The sequence below is a fragment of the Castor canadensis genome, chromosome 11 (assembly GCF_047511655.1).
Source record: "Castor canadensis chromosome 11, mCasCan1.hap1v2, whole genome shotgun sequence".
Taxonomy (NCBI): domain Eukaryota; kingdom Metazoa; phylum Chordata; class Mammalia; order Rodentia; family Castoridae; genus Castor; species Castor canadensis.
The window spans coordinates 94493949-94519597 of NC_133396.1; the positions used below are offsets into that span (position 1 = coordinate 94493949).

The 25649-nt window shown below is 43.9% G+C and overlaps 1 protein-coding gene across 1 annotated transcript in view; it reads left to right on the forward strand.

Annotated features, from left to right (window-relative positions):
* The window catches only part of Cd247 (CD247 molecule), a 69597-nt gene that overhangs the window by 19204 nt on the left and 24744 nt on the right, over positions 1-25649 (forward strand). The gene's annotated exons all lie outside the window — the stretch shown is intronic.

The window sequence follows — 25649 nt, forward strand, 5'->3', positions numbered from 1 at the left end:
GCCTACATTTGTGGTCATTTCCTTAAAATAAATTCCTGGCAGTAGAGTTGCTGGGTGCCCTTCATGAACTGCCTTTGGTGGCTTCGTAGGTCCAAACTGTATCATCCACCTCCTGTGGAGCTTCCCGAACTTCAGGCCTATCTGTACCTGATGGAGATTGCGTGTCACACACTCCTGGTCTGCTGTCCAACTGAAAGAGCTAATGTCTATTTAGGAACAGTCTCCAAGCCTTGAAAGTCCAACCGACTCAATCCCCTTTTAGACTTCTTGTCTTGCATGGTAACATCCCTGATTGTCCTTTCTTCTTCCAACCCTTGCCCACCTCTCTGTCTCCCCCCGAAGGTCCTGCTTGTCTGTTGGCCCTGCTGATATCTCTCACAGCCCAGCCCATCTCAGATCCAGCTGCTTCCTCCAGGTTCTTCTTCCTACTCTCTCTCTGTAGCAAGAGCCAGACCCTTCATAGGACGGAGTAGGCTTCCAGGGCCAGAGTGTTGCAAACCTCATGGCTTCAGGACTTGATGGCAAATTGAGCTGGGGAGCAGCAGGTTGCTGGGCTCTAGTGATTCTGGTACAACTCAACAGACCCCACTGAGGTGCAACTGTCAAAAGGTTGGAAGTACCTCAATTCTGCTAGTCCAGCCTCTCTTCCAACAGAGCCATCACTCAACAGCATCTTTTTATTTTTGGTTTTGTTTTCCTCCTTTTTTATTAGTGTGTATTAATTGTACAAAGGGGTTTCATTGTGACACTTCCATACATGCATACACTGTACTTTGGTCAAATTCATCCCCTCTATTAGTTTTACTTGTTCCTCCCCTCTCCCTCCCTTTTAAAACAATTTAATAGTTTTCATTATTCTATTTTCCTACATGTGTATAAAGTACTTCAGTCATATTTACCCTCCATCATCCTCTCCATTCAACCCTCCCCCAACCCTGCTGCTTCACTCTCCCAACCACGTACCCTGTTTTACCCTTGTCAACAGCATCTTTAAATGATGCAAATCCAGACTTTTGAGAACACGTCTGAGATGAGCAACTCATAACTACCTTCTGCTTTGTTCTACAATTTTTGTCATTCAAAACAACAAACACCAGTAGTAATGCTATTCATGCATTTATTTATTTGACAACTATTTGTCAAGTATTTATGATGCCAAGAGCGGTTGTAGGTGCTTTGCGAACAACCATGACCACAGAGCTAATATTTTAAAGATAGAGATAAGCAATAGATAAGTAAATATAGATAGAGTAGCGATAAATGCTATGAAGAAAAATAACACGGGAGGTTCAGGGGAAGTGTCAGAGTGGTGATAGGAGGTGAGCAGGGATGTCCTGGCTGACAAGGTGGCATCAGAGTCAAGCCTGCAAGAAAACTCATAAGCAAGCCTGTGGGAATGTGGAAGAAGTCTGAGGGGCAGCAATGCAATGACAGGCTGGTCCTGGAACTGCCAAGAGATGAACTGAATACGGGAAAGGCTTGGAGGAGGTGAGTCAGAGGTACTGAGTTTGGGGGTGGGGGGGTGGGGAGTTACAATTCTTGGCAGGCTCGAAGGACATTTTACTCTAAGTGAGATGGAGGTCAGGACTTGGAGCAGACAAGAGACATAATTTAATGTTTTAGTAGGATCATTCTGGTACTTAGGCTAGGAATTTACTGAGGGGGAGAAAGGGCAGAAGTAAGTACAATCAGCATTTCAGTCCTCTGCATCCATGGGTTCTGCACCAGGAGAGTCAACAAACTTCAGAAAAAAATTTTTTCTAATTCCAGAAATTCCCAGAAAGCAAAATTTGAACTTGCTATGCACTGAGCACTCCCCTAAATCCACTGTCATGGAGTGATATGTGCACACACCGTGCTGTAGCCTCCTGCCACTTCACAAGTCCCCAGTCTCTCTCTGGCACATGTCGATTGAGCATTTTTTGCCTTATATCTCATTTGTACACTATGTAGTAAGACCCATGATGGTTTTGTCTGTCCTAAACGTGTATAGGCTTTTTCAGGGTCATTATTCCCTGAAGAACATACTGTAACAATCATTTATATAACATCCATATTGTATTGGGTTTTATAAGTAATCTAGAGTTGATATAAAGCACATAGGGAGATGTTTGTAAGTTACATGCAAATACCATGCCATTTTATGTAAGTGACCTAAGCATCCTCAGATTTAGGTTTCCACAGATGGTCCTGGAAACAATTTCCCACAGAAGGTCAGCTGTATTACTTAGTGGTGTTTGTTTAACACATCTTCACTGAGCTCCTATGTGCCAACCATGGCATGGTGGAAAGGATAAAATGGGAGAGCAAGCTCACTCCCTCTGGTAGTTTAGCCTGGCATCTACTCCTGCCCCTGTCATGGAATGAGCACTCACCAGTGCTAGCTTCTGGACTGTATACCCATCTGTTACTGCTTTTATTCCTCCCAATAACCCATAAGGCAAATCCCATAATATTCTTTATTTTACAGATGAAGAAACTGAGGCTCAGAAAGGTTATGTAACATGTCCAAGACTAGTAAGAATCAAACAGCATTTACACCTAAGACTGTCTCATTGCAAGCCTGCAATACCAAATGCTGTGCTGTTGTTGGAAACTTTTCTTAGACTGGACAAAGTTCCTCTACAACAGCATAAAAAGTCCACTGAAATCTTTCAGGTGACCCCTTGGGCCACCTGCCTTCCCTTCCTCTCCTTGGGAGCTCCCCTACCACTCAGGGGTACAAGATCCAGGTGAAGAGACAACCTGGTCCAGCCCAGCTGGGGCAAGTCATTTGGGCTCTCTGGACCCCAGAGCTCTTTAGGTCCTGAAATAGGTCTTAAATCCTCCTTCTAGCTCTAAAATCCATAAGCCCATGATCTGTTGGAATCATTGCTTGACCACCAAGTTTATTTTTTGATGGGCCCTTCACTTTCTTCTTCTTCTTCTTTTTTGCGGTACTGGGCTTGAAATTGGGGCCTTCACCTTGAGCCACTCCACCAGCCCTATTTTTTGTGAAGAGTTTTATTGAGATAGGGTCTCACAGAACTATTTGTCTTGGCTGGCTTCAAACTGTGATCCTCCTGATCTCTGCCCCCTGAGTAGCCAGGATTATAGGTGCCCGGCTCCTCACATTCTTTAATCAATACTCCTCTGTATCCAGGTCTTATAGGAGACACAAAATACAAAGCAAAACATCTGCCCTCCACAGAACACACAATTTGTGACCTATTTTAATCTTTATAAACAATCCAGTGACATGGGAGGTGTTAAGCCACATTGCAAAATAAAATTAGGGAAACATAACAAAAGAATGTTACCTTTGAAGTTTGCTATTCACTAACTAGTACCCCCACCCATTTCCTCATCTGCAGCCCTGGGAGGTTACTAGGGTGAGGAAATTGTCCCCGTATCACAGATGGGAAACTGTGACCCAGTGACTTCTCCTGGGGTCCTGCTCACACCAGGATAGTGGAACCATTGTATTTATTGCTTCAAAATCCTCTATAAACCCAACACTGTACTCCAACCACTTGGTCATGCCCCATTTAAGTGAACACTTGACACATTCAGAAAAGATGGAACACATTCCTGACTCTGTTGGCTGAGTCTTGCTGAACCCACTGGGGATTCCAACTTGATAGTGGCTATAAACATAGATAGCAAGTGACTCCCAGAAGTCAGGTTTTATTTACTGATCATTTCTGTCCCTGACTACCCCATGCTCCACAATTCACTCCTGCCCCAATCATATCCCCTGCTCATTCTACTGCCTGATGACTCTGGGGGCTCAGCTCAGACCACCTGTTACACCCCACGCCTCTGCTGCAGGAAGAAGACCCGGGTCCCCATGGCCACACCTGCAGACACCACAGATTCTACAAAAAGTGAGAGCACATGGGGTGAGAGGTCTCTGGTGGGCTTTTTGCAGATGCTATCTGTGTGGTCAGTGCTTCCTGAGGCTAATGATTCTAGATAAGTTAGCCCAGCAAAAGGTTCTGAAAAGAGTCTCAGAAGGCCTATTCTGGTTCTAGGACCATGGGCAGGACACTTGATGCCTTTGGTCCTGTTTCCTTCCATATGTTATGGAAATGGTCAGTAAGGTCCCTTCTAGCACTGGCGCTCAGTCTTTCTGGAAAAGTAAGGCAAGAAATAAACATGGAGGTCTATATTAATGTAGTTATCTGAGCTAGAGCCTAGCCCCATTCTTCCTCTGCCTGTCAGTCAACTTTGCCTCCATTCCTGACTGACACCAGAAGCATCAGATTTAACTGCCCTAGAAAAGAGAGGGGAGAAGGAACCTGCGGAAGGAGAATGAGAGGAGGAGAAGGAAGAAAATTTGAAGAAAAAAAATGCAGGAAGTCAGTGATACATCTGGACTCTTAAGCCAGACCTCAAGGTTCAAATCCCCATTCTGCCATTTCCAGCTATGTGATCCATGTGATCCTGGACAAGTGACTTACCCTGTCCTGAGCCTCAGCATCTTCATCTGTAAAATGGGCACAATCACTTGCCTCATGTGGCTGTGGTGAGGATTCAAATGACCTGCACATGTCAGCCCCACACAAGGATCTGCTCCACTGAAAGACCAGTTGTTTCTGATATGGCAGTTCAGTGACACAGAAAGAGGAGTGATGGAAGACAAAGAGTGAAAGGAGAATTAGGATAATAGGGCAAAATGAGAGTTGGGGAAAGGAAAGAAAGGTGTGAGGGTGGCCACTGGAGTCATTTCCACCTGCCCCAAGGAAGAATGACAGTATGGGCTCCAAACAATTCTCGACCCCCGTCCCCACCCTCCTTTCTCCTGCCGCCAGCACCTCTGGAATTGTGCTTTCCTTATGTGGAGCCTGCTCCTCCAGGCTAACACCTTCCCAGATCAAGGACAGCTCTGCCTCCCTCCCCCACACCTACCAAGGATCCCTTTGAGATGGAGCTGAGTGGTTTCCCACCTCCTACAAGGGGCCAACTGTCAGTTCAGGAAGGTTTGAGGGAACTGTCCCCACCTGGGCTGGGGAAGTTTGTTTATGATTTGAAGCTGAAGACAATGAAAGGAAAATTCCCCTCCCTGCAGGGTAAGAGGCTGACAGAAGCTCCCCAGCCTGTTGTTTTCTTTCTTCTTTTTTTCCTTTGTGCACATACTGTATAAGCTTCTGAAATTTACAAGCTGGGGCCTCCCTTTATCTCTGAAGCAGTGGAAAGTGTTGGACCCACATAAGGCAGTGACAACCAATGGGAGAATGGTAGAGCGGCAAGGACTCCTGTTTTGCTCAGTGCCACAAGGGTTAAGCCCAACACCGACTCCTTACCTTGCTCACCAACTCTTCCTTTCTTCTGGGCCCTCCAAATATTTTTGTTGCTGTTGTTTTTGGTTTTGGTGTTTTGTTTTTGATTTTTAGTGCTGGGGATCAAACCCAGGGTCTTACTCATGCTAGGCAAGTGTTCTATGGGCTACCTCCCCAACCCCCTTCAAATGTAACTTGTGAATATATTATTAGAGTACTGACAAGACAGTCTTAGAGCATTAGGCAATCTCGATTTGGTATATGCTTCTAAAATTCTCCCTAGATTTAAAAAATTCTGGTAAAATATAAATATAACATAAAATTTACCATCTTAAAAATGGCTACCTTTTTAAGGGTATAGCTCAGTGGTATTCAGTACATTCATATTGTCAAGCAACCATCACCACCATCCATTTCTTGAATCTTTTCATCTTGTAAAACTGAAACTCCATACCTATAAACCGTAGCTCCCCATTTCCCCCTCCTGTTAGCCCCCCCAACCACCATTCTACTTTCTGTCTCTATGATTTTTCACTACTCTAAGTACCTCATATAAGTGAAATTATACAGTATTTGTCTTTTGTGATTAGCTGTTTTTATTTAGTATAACATCCTCAAGGCTCATCCTTGTGGTATGTGTCAGAATTGCCTTCTTTTTTTTTTAACCACTGAATAATATTGCATTGAATGGTTGGACCACATTTTGCTTGGCCATTTACCCATTGTGAGTAATGCCATTATGAACCGGGTGTATAAGTATCTCTTGAAGAATTAGTTTTCAATTCTCTTGGGTATATACCTTGAAGTAGAATTGCTGGTTCATACGCTAGTTCTATTTTTAATTTTTGGAAGAACTGCCAAGCCGTTTTCTATACCAGCTATGCCTTTTTACTTTCTACCAACAGTGTGCAGCATTGTAATTCTCCACATTCTCCTCAACACTTGTTTCTGTTTTTTAATTTTTTTGGTGATACTGGGGTTTGAACTCAGAGCCTCACACTTGCTAGGCACTTGGACCACTCTGCTGGCCCTGTTTCTGTTTTTTATAGTAGCCATTCTGGGGGGCGAGGGTGAGGTGACCTGAATTTTTTAAGAAGGAAGAGATGCTAAAATGAGAATTTCAAAAATTATAGAGTATAATATGTGGCATATTAATTCAGCAAATTAATGATTTTAACACACATAAAAATATAGTAACTGTTTATATAAGTTCTTTCAAAGATAATGACCAAAGGAGGAAAGGGAGAAGAAAATAAAAGAATGAGAGAAGAAAAATTAAGTATAAAATGGAGTGGAAAGATGGAAAAGCTCAGAGAACAGCATCCAGAGTAATTGTTTTGGAAATGTGATTTGTGCTGCACCTGGACTCCTTATGGATAGATCTGCTTGGGGACACCGATTGCTTTCACAGTTCATCTTTGTGCAGGGAGGATAAGCACGCCACAGTTCCTTACTTGGGCCAGAAGGTCAAAAATCAGGTGGGGTGCGGTATGCATTTGGCAACTAAACTGGGTCTGCCTCTGGGTCCAGAAGGCCAGCTTCATCCCCAGTCCCAGCACCTTTGCAACTCTAGGTCAAAGGCCGAACTGGGTGGCATTCAATCTTGGGTCTCATGCATTTTTAAAACTGCTTTTGAAGGAGCATATGCGTCACAGTCCTTTCATGTCAGGGAAACCGCCTGTGAGAAAGGGAGAGGTGGGGAGAGGCTGAGCCTGGGAGGGGGCTGCCAGGGCCTTTGTCTTATGAAGCCCGTAGCTAGCTTCACAGCAGGGCTCTTGCCCTTTGAAAACCAGTTGGCCAGGAACCCCCAGCCTCTTTACCATAGGCCAGTCACATCACATTTTACAGCTCTCAGAAAAGGAGACCCAGTCCCCATGCTATGTCACTCTGGCTTTGTGTCCCTGTGTCTACGACACCCTGTTTTTCTGGACAAGCCCAGCCTGTAGGTGAACAACAGAATTTTGTTCACCTACAAACTCCATGGAATTTCACTACCAAGCCAGATGAATAAAGAAAACTGAGCAGAGCAGACATCTCAATGAATGTTACCCACTCACAAAGCAGGCAGGAAATCTTTAATTAACCCTGCTTCCAGACACAAAAGCTCCCTGTAACATTTCCTCCTATTTGAATAAATATTTTCAAAGGAGGTAATGTGAAAGCGCTATTATTATTTTTGCTATTGGAGCACTAGTTTAATGCCATGTATATTTTAACCTGCCATACAATATCACAAACTACCTATAAAAAGAGAATGGGGGGAGAAAGCCTTCCAGGAACTCTCCTTTCTCGCTTTCATTTTTATTCCACAGTGACACATCCCTCTTGGGAAAATCCTGCCCCAGATTTTTATTAGTCTTTTCTAGGCCGTCGGGTATTAAAACCTCACAAATCCATTATGTGCATCTCAGCTCTGTCTTTCAAGTTGCCTCTCCACGATGGATGTGTGGACTAATGAAATGACTGGGAAGCAGCTGCCTTTGGCCTTGCAGGAGAGGCTGGTCCCAAAGATAGCAGCCTTCATGAAAAACTCCAGGACATACCTTGCCCCTGTGCTCACCAACCATCACATCCCAAGTTTTTTATTCATAACTGCTGAACTGTAAGGATAAACTCATATTTATGGCATTAAAAACAAACCTGCATGTGTGGAAAGAGAAATATTTGTTGTGAGCTCACAGAGGTCTTTAGTTTTTCAAATACATCTCAATGTTACCATTATGTCAACTGACAAAGACTCCCTGCTTGACCAAACTTTTGTCAATCTTCTGAACCTTCTCCTAGGTCCATGTGTGTACTTTGTAAAATCCAGTTTTAGCAAAGAAGCCTGCTAAGTAAGTTTAGCCAGAACAACCACCTTCTATAGCTGATCACCCTCAGTATCTGACCCAGTTCCTCATCCTCTACCATCCCCCAGGGATGTCTGATTATCTGGCCTGTCTTTGGTTAGAATGCTATTAACTTGGTTGGGCCCCTTCCCCTGATGTGGAAGTTAGTTTTCCACCCTCGGACTCCTACTCTACAAATTCCCACTTATCCTGCTATATTCAGGTCGAGCCCCATTTCTCTCCTGCACTGCAAGACCCACTTGAAGTGGTTCCTTTACCTATCACGATGGTCCTGGGTGAAGTCTTCCTCATGTGCTTCAACAAATATCTGAATATTTTTTCTTCTAATTTTCTCTTGTACTTTGTCAGGTGTTCGTTCCATGCGGCCATGTTGCCTGGTTTTGAAAAGACTCCACAAAGCCTCGCTAGGGAAGGAGGGGGAATGGCAGGTTAGGCTCACTTCACAGAAGGGCATTAGGGACCAATTGCATCAGTACCTCCAAGTATGGCCAATCAGTTTGAGCCCCGAGCTAGGTTCACAGGCAAGGCTGCTGGGGGTCTGGGGTCTGCCTGTACTTACAGTGTGGCCCAGAGCACCCAGCTTCCTCCAGGGAGGAAGGGCCTCTGAGCTAGCTGCCTGGCCTTTTCGTTTCCATGAAGGCACCTGGCAGCTCCACACTGCCCTCTGCATTAGCTTAGTGGTCAGAAGTGCTTTCCTGGGGGTGGGTGGGGTGTTTCTATGCTGACCCTCTCAGCAGGCAACAAGGCCCACAAGCCAAAGAGAAAGGATGTGGTAGCAGAGACTGGCCTCCTAGCGTGGGAAACAGATCTGTGTGCCATTGGTGGCATGCCTGCCGAATCGCAGGCGGCCGCTGGACTCTGGTGGGGTGCTGGGTGGTGGTGGTGGTGGGGGGCTGGGTCTGAGGAAGTCTGGGCTCTAGTCCTCTTCATTTTATTTTTTTATTTTTCACTTTTAAAGTATTTTCCCATAAGCAATCTCAGCTGATCCCCATAGCAACTCCCTGGAGCTGCCCTGTCGGGTTGCTGGGCTACTCAGAGAGGTTAAATGACTTGCCCATATCCCACAGCACTTCTGCCTCTAAAACCAGGGTGCCTCAGTTGCCTCTCATGAGTTGTGGTGATCCAGGCAGGTCCCGTGTTCCTTGTGAATTTGATTTCTCATTTGAAAATTGAGGGGTTTGGTGCAAGAAGCCAACCAGTTTCTTGGTTTTGCTGTGGAGAAAACATGTTTTCTTTCCATTGCCTTCGCCATACTGCCCACTTCTTTTACCTGATACTGTCTCTTCTCTTGCTGTGTCTTGGAAGCTGCATAGCTGAGGCCATGGGTCCCTCAGAGCATGGCAGTGTTTCCTTGCCTGTGTCAGAGGGACAGCAGAGTGACGTGGAAGAAGCCTTCTGGAAAGTGGCTCACAGTGCATCTTAACCCTCTCCAGCCATTCGCTCACTTTCTTTTTGGCTAATGACCTGGGCTTGTCAGTTCCAGTCCTCCTTTTCTTCACTGGTCCCTCATAATCCTCCCTTGGCGCTCAGCCGGAAGGAAGTAACGCGCGACATTCATATTGTCCTTGGTGGGAAGGAGTTCAGACGAACCACATCAGCCAAGAGGGTCTGGTGGGATTTGGGACTGGAGACAGGACTGGAAAGAGGGGTTCTTGAGCTCTGATCCCTTCATATCACTTCACTCTGCCTGCTCTAAGCACCTGGTAAGCCATAGCAAGCAGGGACCATAGTGAGCAGGGCCTAGCACAGAAGCCAGTACTGAAGATACAAAACATGAGATGAGCAACCAAGTTAAAGGAGCCTGGCTGTGACTGTCCTGTGTGTCCCTTACAGGGTATGCTAGGGGACTACAAAATTTAAGAGAAGGCAGAATTTGATCTGTTATTCCTGGGTTCCCCAAATACCAAATACCATGGTCTTCCACCAGTCTCAGGTTTCCACATTGGGACAAAACCTGGCAGCAGAGCTGCAGAGAAGAGGCACCCAAACCACTGTGGACCACTGAAGTCCCTTAGCCTCTCAGTGTCCTTGGCCCAAAGGGAGCAAGCAGTCATCCCACTTGGCCTTGCTTGAAAGGGTTTTGAGAGTCAGTGAACGTCTAAAACCCTTCTTAAACCCTAAATCCTTCTACTAGGTGTACAGCTTCCACCAGCACTGTAAGGTTGGGGGGGCTCACAGGTGGGAAGGGGCAGGTGCCCCCAGCACCACCTCTGGACCATCAATTACTACCCTGGGGCCATCTACAATGGCCCAGGAGCTCAAGCAGGGCCATCTCCCCTTCAGTACTCAGGCTCTTGCTGCCTTTTTTCATAAAGTTTCCAGGGTAGGGCTGAGACAGAACCTTAACTCTGGCGTCTGAGCTCCCCGAGAGCACAGAGCACAGAAGAGGGACCTCTGAGAACCAGGAGAAACCTGGCTGTCCCTGTGACTGAGATAGAGCTTGAAGGAGCCTCCTGAGGGGAAGAGGAGCAACGGAAACAGAGAAGAGGACAGTCGTCTTATAGTTAGAGGTGAATTAGTCTCCAAAAGACCAAGTTATCCCCTAAGAAGCAAAAAAAAAAAAAAAAAAAACAATGGAGTACTTGACCTTGCCTATGCTACACCACAAGGAAGGATACCTGGAAGATTCTGTGGTAGCCAGCACATCCACTGGCTTCCCGGCATCACTGAGGCTCATCCCCGCCCACCATCCAGGCTCCCCATTTAGGTTCCTCACAGGGCACCAACAGGGGCAGAGAGAGCAGGGGACCACTTTCAGAGGACAATCTGGGCTGCCTGTAGTCAGGAAATCTCCTACTATGTGCCCTGCCCAGCAGACAAACCACTTCTTATGTCCCTCAGGAAGCAGTCAAGTGGATTCTGTGTTGCAGAAGGCAAGGAGGAGCAGTCCTTCTTCTTGGACTAAGTGCATGACTTGAATTCAGAGCTGAAGGGCATAGCTGCAAAATGTTATGCAGGTGTCAAATAGCTTCATTGTCTCTGTCATCAAGGGGCAGACATGTTGTGCCATCTCCTAGATAAACTGCTGCAGTGCAAGTGATGTGAGTCTTGCTACCTAACAGAACAGTTCCTCTAGCTGTGTGACCTTGAAAAAGTAGCTTAGTTTGAGACTTAGTGTCCTCATCTATAAGATGGAGAGAACATCTTATAGAGAGATCTCCCTAAGCAAGCTCTGAGAAGTAAATGTGACATTTATAACCAGTGGCACACATAGAAGACAGTAATAAATATCAGTTCCCTTCTGGGCAAAACTAACACATTTTTTAAGAACATTAGATGTTTGAAGCTGGTGAGAAAGCAGGGTAGAAGTGAGAAGGGTGGCTACTTTTAAAGTCTAGGCACAAAATCCCTGAGAGAGGCCCTGGTTTTCTTCACTGGGCACTATAAAGCTTAGGGCATTAGGAAGATGGTTAGCTCCTATCTATAGCACAGCCCGGGGGGCGAGAGGAAAGGGAAAGGGGACATAAGTGAATTAGATCAGCCATCCCAGAGAGGGTCCAAGCCAGGAGCCAAACAGGGCTCGCCCATGCCCCCTTCTCTTCACCTCCCATTTTAGCTTTGCACCTGCTCTTGAGGAAAACTTGACTCCTACTGAGCTGCGGCACATGTGCAGAATAAATCACCTTCCACTCACTTCGCTTCCCAGGGTGAAGCAGCTAAGGTCCCTCTCTCAAGAGAAGAGACCAAGAGCCCTTTGGGGACAGGGAACTTTTCATGGAATCCAGGGAAAGCCCCTGTTTTCTACCCAGTCAGTTCAGAGGGTCGAGTCTTCTCCTAAGAGCTGTCCAAGGGGTAAAAAGAACAGGTAAAAGGAAGTCTTGGTTGAGGAGCAAAAAAGGGAGAGGGCAAGTTCTTAGATAGGGATCAGACCAAGTGAAAGATCCACTGTGAAAGGCTCAGAGCAGGTTGGATGGACACCTGGGGTCCTTCTCAGCACCCAGCCTTGGGTCCCATCCTGCCTGCTCAGTGCCTCTGTGCACCCTGTGGAAGGAGGCCAACAGGAATGCCTGGCCAGTCTCGCAAGACCAAATGGAGTGATGAGTACAGTTCTGTGGCCCCTCTCCCAGTGCTTTTCCTGGGGGATGTTGGGACCATGGTTCTATTTGTCCTATCTGGCATATCAGGTTATCAATGCAACAGCTATTTCTTACCTTTAGAGCTCACTACTGGCTTGTCTTAGAATTCAATGAATCTACCCTCAAGAAATTTATGGCTCAAATAGAAACGAGACCTTTCGCATAAAATCATCAGAGTAGTCATTCTGAATTTTTCTTTCAACCTCTACCCACATTACAGGTGTCACCAAAATGTGTGTTTCCCATGTGCTTGCTAAAATTTTATCCTCACCTTATTTCCAATTTTCTCCCCAGAGTTAAAAATCTTTTGGAAAACAAATTAGTGAAAATGGTTTCGATCAAGGCCTAGGTTTGATTCACTTTAAAGTTTTTAATAGAAGTAAGTTATTTCCAAGTTTTGCATTTTAACTATAGAAATAACAATTTTCTTCCAACAGCTCCCAGTAGATAATGGTTGAGAAATGCTATGCTAGCAATTAAGACTAAGACAATACTATAATTATGCTCTTTGTCATTCTTAAAAATTCACGTAAATCCTACATGTGAAAACACGCTGTATATTAGAATTTTTCACATCACAAAAGTGTCCAAGAATATACAATAAAAGCCAAGAAATTATAGCCCATCATAGATTAAATGAATGACTCATAGCCAAATAATTCCTAAAGCAAAATTGTAAAAATGCTTCCAAATTTTATTATAGCAAAAGAACTGTATTTTAGGTGGACTGAGCATCTTCGTATTTATTTAATGCAGGGCCAGCCAAACACTTATAAGGCTTAAAAACGTCCTGTTTAAGCCATCCTCCAAAAATATGCCTTTATTATCTTTAAACTCATCTTTAAACTCCACTGTAGTCACTGCTTACCTACTCCCAACCTAGCAACCTCAAGTTCAAAAAGTCTCAAACAAAGCTTTTGGAGCAGGAAGCGCTCTTGTGTCAGCTCCTTGAGCATGACAAGAGTTCCAAATGTCAGGGCACAGGGAAGTGGTCTCCAAAATTAATATAGTGTCAGTTATGTGTACCAATGCTACAGTTTTCCTTTGTACGTTAAAGACCAGTGTGGCTGGTCCCAACTCTCTCCACTTAACTCTATTCTCCAAGAAAGGTGAGGAAGGAAGCCTTGTTTTAAGAAAGGCGAGGAAGGAAGCCTTGTTTCCTTCACTGCAGGGCAGGGTTGTGGCTTAATTGTAGGGCCTCTCTGACAAATCCCTGTTTAACTGTCCTTCAAATCCACTGAATGTGTGCTCCTCCATTCTTGGCCTCAGCTGACCCTGGGGCCAGGACATCAGACCAAATGCAGTGGCCATTGAGTGACATTGATCCAGCTTGAGTTGTTTCAGGATTCCGAACATGGCCACAGCACTGAGGTAAATGGTTTGGTTTGGAGCATGAGAGACAAGAAAGAAGTAGAAAATGTCACTCCACAGTCAAGAAGCTCACCCCCAAATAAGAAAGGCAAAATTCCACATGAAACAGTAAAGAACGCAGTCGTGCTAAATTGTTTGGTGCAGGTGAAGAACTGCTGTTTACAAGAGGAGCTTAGTGTACCTGGAGTGGAAGAGTTGACCTTGACTGATGGGTAGATTGTGGACTGATTGGAGGGAGGGGTATTTCAGGTGAGGGGTCCTTGGCTGTGCAGGCATGGAGAGGGCAGGTGTTAGTGAGTCCCCAAAGTGGTGGGAGTGACTGGATGGAAGAGATGTGGACAAGGGGCATAAGTGGAAAATGGGGTGACCAGAGTATGAGGTGCTGAAGCCACATAGTAGAGAGTGGGTAAGTTTTCAGTGTGCTGCAAAACCAAGCCTGAACTCCTGGTGGTTTGTGAACCAAGGGACTTTTGACCACTGTCAGGTTGTACTGTGCGGTACATCGAGGCGGAAGCGTATATCATGTAATTGCCTCCATTATGTGGTCACAGAATGGTGAGTATAGAAACTAGATCAGCAGGTCTTGGGAGGCCTTCAAGCTAATCTAAATTGACCTCCTATTCCAGCAATTTCTTTTGAGTTTAGTTTTAATTTCTAGTTAATCCTACACAACCCCTCCCCCACTTTCAAAATAATGGACATTTAATTTAGGTCATTCTGAAAGTAGAGAACGCAAACAAAACCAATTCATCATTCACCTCCCCAGAGTAACCACTGTTACCAGAGTCACCTACTTCCTTCCAGGCTTTATTTTTATGCATAAGTTTCTTTACGTGGTTGAGATTAACCCGTATAAATAATCCAACCATCCAATAGCCAGATGGTGAATATTTTTACCGACAGGGTAATTTAAACCCTTTTAGTTATTAGGATCCCCTACATTTTTAGGTATGCTTTGCCTTTTTGAAATAGAGATCGTGTTAAAAACATTGTTCAGGCTGGTGGCATGGCTCAAATGATAGAACACCTGCTCAGCAAGCACAGAGCCCTGAATTTAAACCCCAGGATGAACAACAACAACAAAAAAAAGCTTTGCAATTTATGAAGAAATATCTGCTTATCTAGAAAATATGCACTATTACAAAATGTAAAAATGTAAGTTTCTCAGAATCCTATTGTTCAGAAACCACCATTGCTGATATATAAGGATACTTTCTTCTAGTGTTTTCTCAAAAACAACGTGCATTTTAAAAACAAAATTGGAGAAGTCTGTCATGGTGGCATGTGCCCGTAGTCTAAGTTACTTGAAGAGCTAAGGCAGGAGGGGTACTTGAACCCAGGAGTTCAAAACCAGCCTAGGCAATGTAATGAGATCATATCTCAAAAAATTTTAAAAATAAATAAAAATAAAGAGAAAATTGGAACCACACCATATACAGTTTGGATCTTGCTGGTTATGTTTCCCAAAGCCTGGAAGTTTCCATTCTCTTACAGCAGCAAATAGCCTAATGAGTATCTATTGAGGAGGTAGCATCATTCAGGTCATTCAAAGTATTTTGCACATATTAACTCATTCAATCCTCATTATAACCCTTGAGAAAAGTGCTATTTTTTACCCTCCTTTCATAGGGAGGGTAGGAAAAGCAGAACAGGCAGGATGTGAAGCCAGATTTTCTGAGTTCAGAGCCTGTATTCCTGTCCTTCCTACTTCCTCCCCATCCCACTCTTACTGACGCTTCCTGCTACACATCCGAGCTGTTCCGTTGATCTTGGCTCATCCCTTGAAGTCCCACACCTCAACACGCACACACATGTGCACACACACGCATCTAGTCTCTTTTCCATGAGACATCCTTTTAAATATGAAAGCATCTTTGAAGTCCCTGAGTCTTTTTAGTCTTAACATTCTGTCTCTGTGGCTCCAAGCTCCTTCTCCAAGCTGAGTATGCAGGCAGGTCTGGTTCTCCTGGTCTCTTTAACTAGGTGGCAAGATACAAACACATGGCCCAAGGAAGCTGGTACTGGCCTCTACTGTGTGTACTAGACCCTCAGTGCCTGTTAGTGTAGTTGGAGAGGTGCTGGCTTTTCCATGTAGTGGCAAAGAACAGAGTGCTTTCTCCACACCTGTAAGTTCCCACAGCTTCATGATTCGGCTCTGCCAGCCTCATGATTCTTTGCTTGTCCTGCAGAGTACAACCTATGAGAAGAAAAGTGAAGAGTTGCCAGGGGCCTTAGCATGGCTGCTGAGAACATTCATAACATCCTGGTGGGGACTAAAATGGCAGGGTCTGGTCTGCCCAGCCATTGAGCAGAAGGCCCAGCAGTTGCATCAGGAGCAGGTAGCGTCTAAGTTTCCTATCAAGATGTTCCAGAAAGTCATCAGAAGTCACAAGCGCCAGTCTACAAGAGATTAGAAATGTCAGTGAGGAAGGGATCTTCTGGGCAGGTTCTGGGGCTACACGATCAGCACATCAGAAGGGCACTCTCCCACTCCCAGTCCATTGGAGGAAAGGGAAGGTAGCTTTGATTGCCTTTATTCTGGCACTGCCCTCTTGAGGCTGGGGTTAGAGCAGGCTCCAGGTGAAACCCCAAGGTCATGGACTTTGTCCTCTCTTCTTTCCTCCCTTTTGGTGTCTCCTGGCTTTACCACCCAACATTGGTTCCAATGTACCAGGTCTGGCCATTCACCTCAAAGAAGGCAAATAAAAGTAATGATGACACTGGGTGTGATGGCAAGTGCCTGTAATCCCAGTCACTCAGATCAGGAAGACAGAGGTTCAAGGCCAGCCCAGAGCAAACGTGGTCCAAAGGTGGTCCGGGCAAAAATTGTGAGATCCTATCTGAAAAAATAACCTGAAACAAAAAAGACAGGAGGCATGGCTTAAGTGGCCTAGCAAATGCAAGGCCCTGAGCTCAGACCCCAGTATGATAATAAATAAATAAATAAATGTAGTGGTGAAAAGGCAGAAATTTTAATCAAAATGGCCATTTTAGGAAGACCAAAATTAAGCATTTCATCGTTGGCACAAGCTTTAGGTTAAAATAGAGGAAGAAATGGGGCAGGGAGGGAGAGATATGCACAATTAAGCAGTCTCGATCAACCTGTGGTCTGGCTAGTCATTATCTTAGTTCTGGTCGTACAAATGGCCCCCAAGAAGTCCTTATCATTTGAGGTGACAATCTGGTTCCCATGAGATAATTGTTGCCGCTTGGAGGTGATCTTATTGTGGGGTCATCTGTCTGCAAGACTCTGCTCTTCTTGGAATCCAAGGTAACTGCAGGTTTAGGCAGTGACTGAAAGTTTCAGATGCCTTTTCAGTGGTCTGGGACAGGACATTGTACAAGCCGATAGGAAGACAACTCAGTTACTCTTATCTTTGTGGCTTCAACCTTGAAGGACAATAAAATAGGTTAGAAATCACCAGTATTTACTCTCTTCTTGAGTGATTAACAGGAGGTAAGCAGCGGTATGGCCCAAAGTAAAGGAGACAGATGCAGAATGAAGGCAGTGACGTCAGGCTTTTCCCCTGCTCTTAGTTGCCTTATGGCAAAAGTGAGGAATTAGTGCTTCTTAGCAAAAACAGTTTCTAAGCACCTGTAAGGATTCTTATTTTCCTTTCCCTTCCTTTCTGGCTTCAGTAAAAATTCAAACAAAACTTTAAGAAAAGATTTGTTCCCTAGCATTCTCTAAAGGTGAGATTTTGAGGTCATGATAAATGTGTGGACTTGAACGTTTAATAGATTGCTGTTTTTTAAATTTTTTTTTATCTTATTGGTGTATAAGTTGTCCCATCATCAGCCACTGGGAACCTCCTCACATTGCCTCTCAGATTCATCTTAGTGCAAGTACAGTAGTCCTTGAGAGTGTCTGTGCTTTAAGTGTGGATAGGTATCCCATTTGTGTTGACCTTTCCTACCCAAACTTGGGCTTGGCCGATTCTTTCAGGTGGGGCTGCTACCTTTCACTAAGTCTTTTTGCAGCATGGCTGTCATCATTCCCATCTGGTTATCGTGATCTGAAAATGATCTTGTTAAAGCTCCAGTTAGACTCTGTGACCAGGAGCAGAATTTTCCTCCCTATATACTGCACAAGTATGCCTTTGTCACCCTCTACCCCACTACCGCTGCACCCCAACCCCCACCCAAGCAGGTGTCTCAGGATGCGTTGACTATGCTGGTGGGTGGGTGGAGGGGAAAGGAGATTGAAATCTGACTTTAAAGGCTCAGGCAGTAGCTTGTCTGAGACTAGCTCCCCCTCCCCAGGTCTACCCCCACTCCCCAAACCCAGTGATGGGAGAAAGAAAGGAGGGCAGTGAGAGTGTTCATATCTCCATCTATCTATAATTAGGCAGATTTATCTTGTAAACTAAATCAGAGAGAAACATTTAGAAAGGAGACAGTGGGGTAGCTCAGGTTCCCATAGCTTTATCTCATCTCCCAGTTGGGGGGGCGGGGCACACAGAGCAAGCAGAGCCCTCCAGAGTCTAATGTAAGATTCAAAAAGAACCAGAAGACCAAAGGGATATTCTTGGGGTACAGCTAGATCATCTGTAAGTCAGTTTGACAAGGAGGCTGGTGACAACCTCCCAGACTACCCAGACTACTGTGTACAGTAGAGAGTTCCCCTGCAACATCTGGAAGATTCCTGTTTAGGAATGTTTAGAAAGGGTTCTCATGTGCTGTCTAGACACACACCATCCTCTTACAGAACAAGTGACCGTTGGCTCAAGTGAGGTCATGCACATGTCAGTGGTGGAGAAGAGTGGGGCCAGAACTCATAATTCTGTGTGAACACATCAGCTGTGTGAACTTGGTATTCTCAAGGCTGTTGCGGGGTGGGAGGAGGAGAAGTTGGTGAGCTGAGATGTTCTGTGACTCCTAGTATAAGACTAATGGCTCCTCTCATCTTTTCTATCATCCCGGGAGCACAGGAAGTCTGTAAGTAGGCAGGACAAACCACACTTGTTCTCAAACCATGTCCAGGCATGTCTACTCTTAGGGCCAATGCCTGTGTGTGTAAAATTTAGAGAAAATCAGCAGATGCCAGAGAGCAGGCGCTGGGCACCTCCCAGGCTGAGCTGTGTAGTACCTGGGTGGGCTGCAGGGTAATGGCACCTGGGCAAGAGCAGCAAGGACTGCCAGGAACTGAGACCCAGAACCAAGGGTCATCATGCACCAGCAAGTGTTCACTAGTCCTCTGTGCCACCTTCCAGGTGACACAAAGAGCCCTCTCAATGACCTGCAGATCACTAGAACATGAGATCACAAGGAAAATAGACGTGGTATGTGAGAGAGGCATGGTCAGACCTAATGGCAGCCGTCTTCTTCAAAATACCCAGGATCTCGTGGTGTAGTCAGTGGGAGAGGGTATGCTCAGCATTTAGTGAGACCTTGGGTTAAGTCCCTACACCAAAACAAACATCAAGAACAAAAACCAACCAAACAAACAAAAACCAGTCTCTGATCTGACAGCAGCAGACCACATTTTATGGTGGTCCATAAGATTGTATTGCCTAGCGATGTTGTGACTGACTTAGAGTGTAAGCACACTCTCTGACGTTTGCACAAGGATGAAATTGACTAGCAATGCACTCTTCAAAACTATCCTAGTTATTAAGCAGCACGTTTAAACCATCTCTGCCAGAAGCCTCTTTCTATGTGATTTTACTTCCTTTTTTTTGGTGGTAATGGGGCTTGAACTCAGGGTCTCACACTTGCTAGGCAGCCAGACTACCACTTGAGCCACTCCGCCAGCTCTGTTTTGTATTGATTTTTTTGAGATAGGGTTTCTCAAACTATTTGCCTGGGATTGGCTTTGATTCACAATCCTCCTGATCTCTGCCTCCTGAGTAGCTAGGATTACAGGTGTGAGCCACTGGCACCTAGCTGGTTTTACTTCTTTGAAGAAAACTGATAAATACACTAATTGCAGGGGTCGCTGATTTTAAAGGCAGCAAAATTGTAATGGAAGTGTAATGACACTCTCCCTAACTGTCTACAAAACAGCAGTCTTGGCTTTGTTGTCACTGCCCCCTTTAAAAATCCCACCACTGTGTCCTCTTAACTTTATGGCATTTAAGTAGATAAGGTCCATTTTGCCTGACTTACTTTCCTGTGTGTGCAACACACTATGTGTATGTGTGAGAATGTACAAACACATGTAGCAACAGATACAATTCTGCCAACCTAGGATGCTGTATAAAATACTTCCTAATTTTGCTTTTGAGCATTTTTTCAGGACACCCGTGAAAATAGAACCCCCAAGAAAATATAAGTGAATATATATTTGATCTCAAAATGAGGAAAGATTTTCTAAGCATCCTAGTAAAAGCAAAAAATAGGCTACTTAAGCTTCAATTTCTATGTGTCAAGGATACCAACAGAGAGGTAAATGGTGAAGAGAGAAAATATTCACACTGTATATGATGGGAAAAAGGTGAACATCATCACCGGTATGTAACATACTCTCAGAAATCACTTCCTAAGAAGGCATATTGAAGGAAAAATGAGCAAAATTTATCACCATCCAACTCATAAAATGAGAAATGCACACAGTGAAGAAAATGAATGAAAAAACATTCAACATTATTAATAATCAAATGCAAACTTTAAAATTAGATTCTGCTTTTTTGCTTACTGGGTAGGTATATTATTTTATTTATTGTTTATTTGTTTAGTGATAATGCATTGTTGGAAAGAATATAATAAATCAGATTCTCTCAAAAACTGCTGAATATAAGTTGGCGCTATCATTCGGCCCTAAACTTAAAGAGTCTAAAAATCACTTCTCCCCCCACCCCCCTTTGGCTACTTATTTCCATGTGTCTTAATTTATTTTTATGAAATAATCAGAGAAGGGCTGGAGCATAGCTCAGTGGTAGAGTGCTTACCTAGCATGCATGATGCCCCGAGTTCCATCCTCAGCACTATAAAAAAGAAAAAAAAGGAAGAAATATTCAGAGAGAGAAAAATATCTATGTCCAAGGCTGTTTATTGCAATGCTATAGTACTAAAAAACCAGTAACAATCTACATTTCTAACACTAAGGGGTGGCTAACTAAATTATTATATGTAAGCAATACCCAAAATAGTCAAAAATTAGATAGTGTTAAGAAAAACAAACAAAAACCATAAAGATATTATGCTGATTTTTGAAAAATGCATTAAAATAAACATTGGAAGAAAATATAGCAAAACTGAGCAATTTTTATTTTCTTCTTCATACTTTCCTGTACTTCTGATTTTTCTATAATTAATTTTTTATGGCTGTAATCAGAAACATCATATAGAAAAAAATTTCCCCCAGTCCTGAATTGAAAACCAATTCCTCCTTATGTAACCCTAAAACCCCGGAAAAGCAGGTTTGAAAGCGGAGAAATAAGGATCTCTGCTGAGGACAAGGCAGAGCTGAGTGCTCCATTAAGTCCACCCCATCTGAATGATAGTCCAGTCTGGACCTCAGGGGACAAGCTGGGGCTGAAGATGCAAATGTGGAGTCCCCAGTGTATGAAAAGTATTTTAAAGTCCTGATAATGAGTTTCGGGAGTTTAAAAAGAGAGGTCTAAGACCAAACTCTGAAGTCTCTCCAAGACATCTGGGAGAGGCTGAGATGTCCACTGAGGAGAATAAGGCCTAGTAATAACCATGGTGCTCAGCACAGGCACTAGGAAACTTTCTACAATGATCAGTGGAGGAACAAAATGAACTCCTAGGATCATTATTCTTGGGTGATTTGCCTGAACACTTTTCTCTATCTCTACTCTCCTTGCAGTCTCAGTTCTCAAAAGCAAAGGGGAGAGGTAAATATGCATTGCTATTGAAAATAAAATCATTTCTGGATAACAAAAAAAAAGTCAGATTAAGAAGTGCAGTTTCAATATTTGTGACCATTTTAATGAGCACTTCAAGTACACCTACATCCACAATCACAACTTGAACGTCCTGGAAAATAGTGTGGTACGCAATGGCAGGCAGAGAACTGATTTTATTCTTCATTCTTTTTTGATTTCCTTGACTAAATGTTTAACAGGAGCTTACAAATGAAGATCAAATGAGTCAATGAGTCCCACCTTTCAGTCCCTCTCGCTAGTTCTGTGGGCCCTCAGTTTGCTTCTGGCACATTTGAACCAAAAATCTAGCTTGCCAAAGTTTTTAAAAAAGATTTATTTCAAAACCAGATCATAACTTTTCTGTGGTGGAAACGCCTTCTTCTGTTTGCAGTTTGTTTCTGTTTGCTTTCCCTGCTGGAGGACTTAGGAGGACTGTCCCCAACAGAGTTTTAAGCTCCGGAGAATTGCTGGTTACAATTTTGAAGAAGGTTTGGCTGCTAGTGGACATGGGGAGAGAAAAGTGAGTGTTTCTTAGCCTGGGTTTCCCCTTACTGGAGCAAGATCTAAAGGGTAGGAAGCGTAGCCCTTCACCAGAGATGAGGTGAGTCCCTGAGACCAGCCCTCTGAGGCTGATCTGGGCTCCGTGTAGTCACCGAGTTGAACCGAAGGAGGGAGGCTCTGAAACAGCTCCTGTGGCCTCCCCAGGAGCCCTGGCTTTGAGGATCCTTCCCATTAAGCTGATTGATGGCGCTCCGTGTCTGGGAGAGGTGTTTTGGCTCTCTGTCAGAGCTTCCTTCAGAACAGCCAGAGCCCTGAAAGGTTTGAAAAATGGCTTAGATGAAAAAATTGACTCTGTTCAATAATAAATTATAATGATTCTTTGTATTTATAGAGCATCTTTCAACTGAGGGAGTGCTAAATTCTTTATGGATATTAACTCACCTTTCTAGCAATGGAGAAAGGATAATTTTGTCAGTTCAATAGTTTTTTATCTTTCCCCCCTGCTACTGGGGGCTATTACAGGGATGTTTTCTTGTATTAATTTGGAGGCAATAAATCTTCCTTTCATTTTTTTCTTCTCCACTGGAAATCTCTTCTTATTGGATATCACATAAGGAATTAAAAATGAATAGAGATGCCTAAAGTGTGTGTGTGTGTGTGTGTGTGTGTGTGCATTTATATGTCAGAGTGGGTGTAAGTATCTACATAAATATTTAATTTTTATGGTCTAAGCCTTCTCCCTCAGTTTTCATGAGCTAGAATTTATTACCTACTGAACCGTGCAGCTATTATTATTTGCTTTTGCACCTAAATGATTTAAAAGTCAATTACGAATTGGGTAAGGGATTGAAGAACTGTGGCATGTGATACAGTTTCTGTACTTCGATTTGCTACCAAATGTCTGGAATGAGGAAGTGTCCACGATGGGAAATAGCCTACCAGCTATACCATACTGATATTAAACCGGCCAGACAGTGGCCCTAGGTCACTGGAATATGAGCTACTCTGCTGGGGTTCATCTGGGTGGGTGAGGGGGCTGGGGAGAGGATGATGGGGGATGTACAGGCAGACAAATAAATCTGAGAATAAAGCAGAACCTTAGGATTGTCTAAAACTATGACTTAAAACTGGGCTGCCCGTAACAATCAGTCCTAACACCTAGATCTGAGCTCTGCACTTCTAGCTAACAACCATTAAAGCCAACCTGCTTCAGGGTCCCCAGCCTGCGAAGTACAGACTGGGAGGTGGTAATAACCCATTACAACAGAATTATCTGTGGAACAGAAATTTTCTCCATGGAATTCATATTCTTTGAACATTCCAAATGGGAGACAGGAGTTTTCAGGTTGTAAAGGAAAGAGGAACTAGCAAGGCATAATTCCCCAGCCAGGTCTTATACTAGGTTTTTAGACTTTGTGTTGTCATGGATGGCTACTAAAAAGCAGATGGTGTAACCTCAAAATTAGCCAGGAGCAAATGACAAATCTTTGTTGACAAGCTTGAAGCCACAACAAACTTTAAAAAATGAGAGTATGCTGCAATGAGCATTTGTAATAAATCTTAAATTGCCTGAGGGCTCTGATCTGGAAGGTGAGAATCATAAAACACTTCTGGAACCAGAGCCAAGCTAAGGATGCCTTCGCACATTAGCTAGCTAGTTAAGGTGCTCCAGCCAACGGGGCTCGTGCTGCCGATCCTTACTCACTAAACTTAATGGTATCCCCACTGGAAAACTGAAATTGCTACATGGCTTACATGCTATACATATGCACACACAAACGTGCATGTATTTATGCATGTGTGTGTATGTGTAGGTACATTTACATGTGTACGCATATCTGTCTGTCTGTATGTAGATGTTCACACAAACATGCGTATCCCATACACATTTTGCTTCATAAATGAAACTAACTTTTATTTCCTAATTTGAGAGACTTGACACTAAGAAAAATTGGAGATGAAAAAACAGTGCAGGAAAATATTCTACAGGTGATCTCAAAATGGAAATTTCCCCAACAAAATTCATTCCAAATTCCAGGGTTAAAAAAAAATCGAATGTAGTACAATATAAAGATGGGCTTAAATTTTATACACAAACCCAACTAGCACCTTGGGTTAGTCTAAAAAAAACCTTTTTTTTTTTTTCCTGAAGGTAGTTGGAGTTAACTCTGGCAAATAGTCAGAAAATTGTGCAAGTGGAGAGTCCGCTTTGCTAGTTAATTTGTTTGATTTTAGGTCTCCTAAGTGCCATGATTGATACCAATAATGAGATCTGTGTTGAGCCACAAACTCCAAAGCTACAAGCCCAGCCCCCCGAATGAAGTTAATTAAGTCTGAGTCTCATCTCCACAGCTAGTTGATACCAGAATAAATCTTTTGTGTTGTCAGCAGACTGGACCAGAAGAGCAGAGCTCCAGTGAGGACCTTCTGTGCAGTAAATATCACTTAAATTCCTCTCAAAGTTGGAGCTGGTGTCAAAGTCCAAAAAAGCAATATTCCCTGGCAAGTGCTGTCAGGAGTGTGTGCATGTGTCTGGCCATGGATCATTTGAGCACTCAAATTAACAGAGGAGAAAGATAGTGAGTTAATATCACCCAGCTGGCTGCTCAAAGAACTGCTTTAACTGTAGCAAGAGAAATATGGAGAGGACACGGCCAGTCATCAATGACCTCCAAATGACTAGATGCTCAGAATTTTCTGGCAGCCTGGGCTAGATAAATAATTCCTGCTGCTGTGAAATAAATTAAATCTCCCCTCGTCCCCAAGATATGTTTCAGAGAAACCAATTCTTTCACTTTCTGGTCACAGAGCTACAAGGAGCTGGAGAAATACTACGGGTGAAGTGGAGGGAATCTCGAAGATGCTGGCATGGCGGGGTGTGTGAGCTTACTTCTGAGTCTGGACAGGTCTTTGAAAGGAAGGCAGGGGTGGGGAGAGGAAGGAGGGAAGGAAGGAAGGAAGGAAGAAAGGATAGAGATCTATGGACAGGGAAACCGAGGATGTGAGAAAGAAGAGAAAAATGAAAAGCAAGAGAAAAAGAAAGAAAAAACAGAGAAGAGGGATGGCCCAGTTTGCTATTTTACACAGTACACATTGTAGAAATATTGCAACCTTGGAATCTTTTCAGTAACTGTACTGCTGCTCTTTCTCTTGACTTTTGTGTATTAATTAGATATTTTGCCTTTAAAACAGGTTTCCAGTTATTGCTATCACTCTTGGGTCACAGGTTTTAGAATAAGAACTGCAGGCAAAATTCTCCCTTTTTTTCCCACCTTCTTTCACTCTGCTCACTCATTTTTCTGCTTTCAGAAAAGGGATAGGAGCAAAGAAAGAAAAAAATTAGCTTTGGGGAGTTTCACGTATTTAGGAGCCTGCACCCTTGTCCAAAGCAGGAGGCAGTGGAATCAGAACCTGGGAGTAGCTTCCACACATGGCTTTGTCAGGAGATGTGTCTGAGGAGATGTGTCAGGCAGCCCCTAGAGATGTTCAAAAGTGGAACTGAATTCATCCTCCCCAAGAGAACCCGAGCTTTCAGAATGCACCAAGCAGCAGGGAGGCAGCCTCTTGTGTTTGGAGCTAAGTGTTTGTAAAAAGCCTGCCAGAAACACAGGCTGGGGAAATAAATAACCTCCCTTCAAGGCAGCCCAAGTTGGGAATGCAGACACTATACTTTGCGCTGGCCTCCACTGCAATCCCCAGGTGACTGTAGTTCAAGGACAGTGGTATCTGTGTGAGGGAAACTATAAACTTCTTATTTCCATT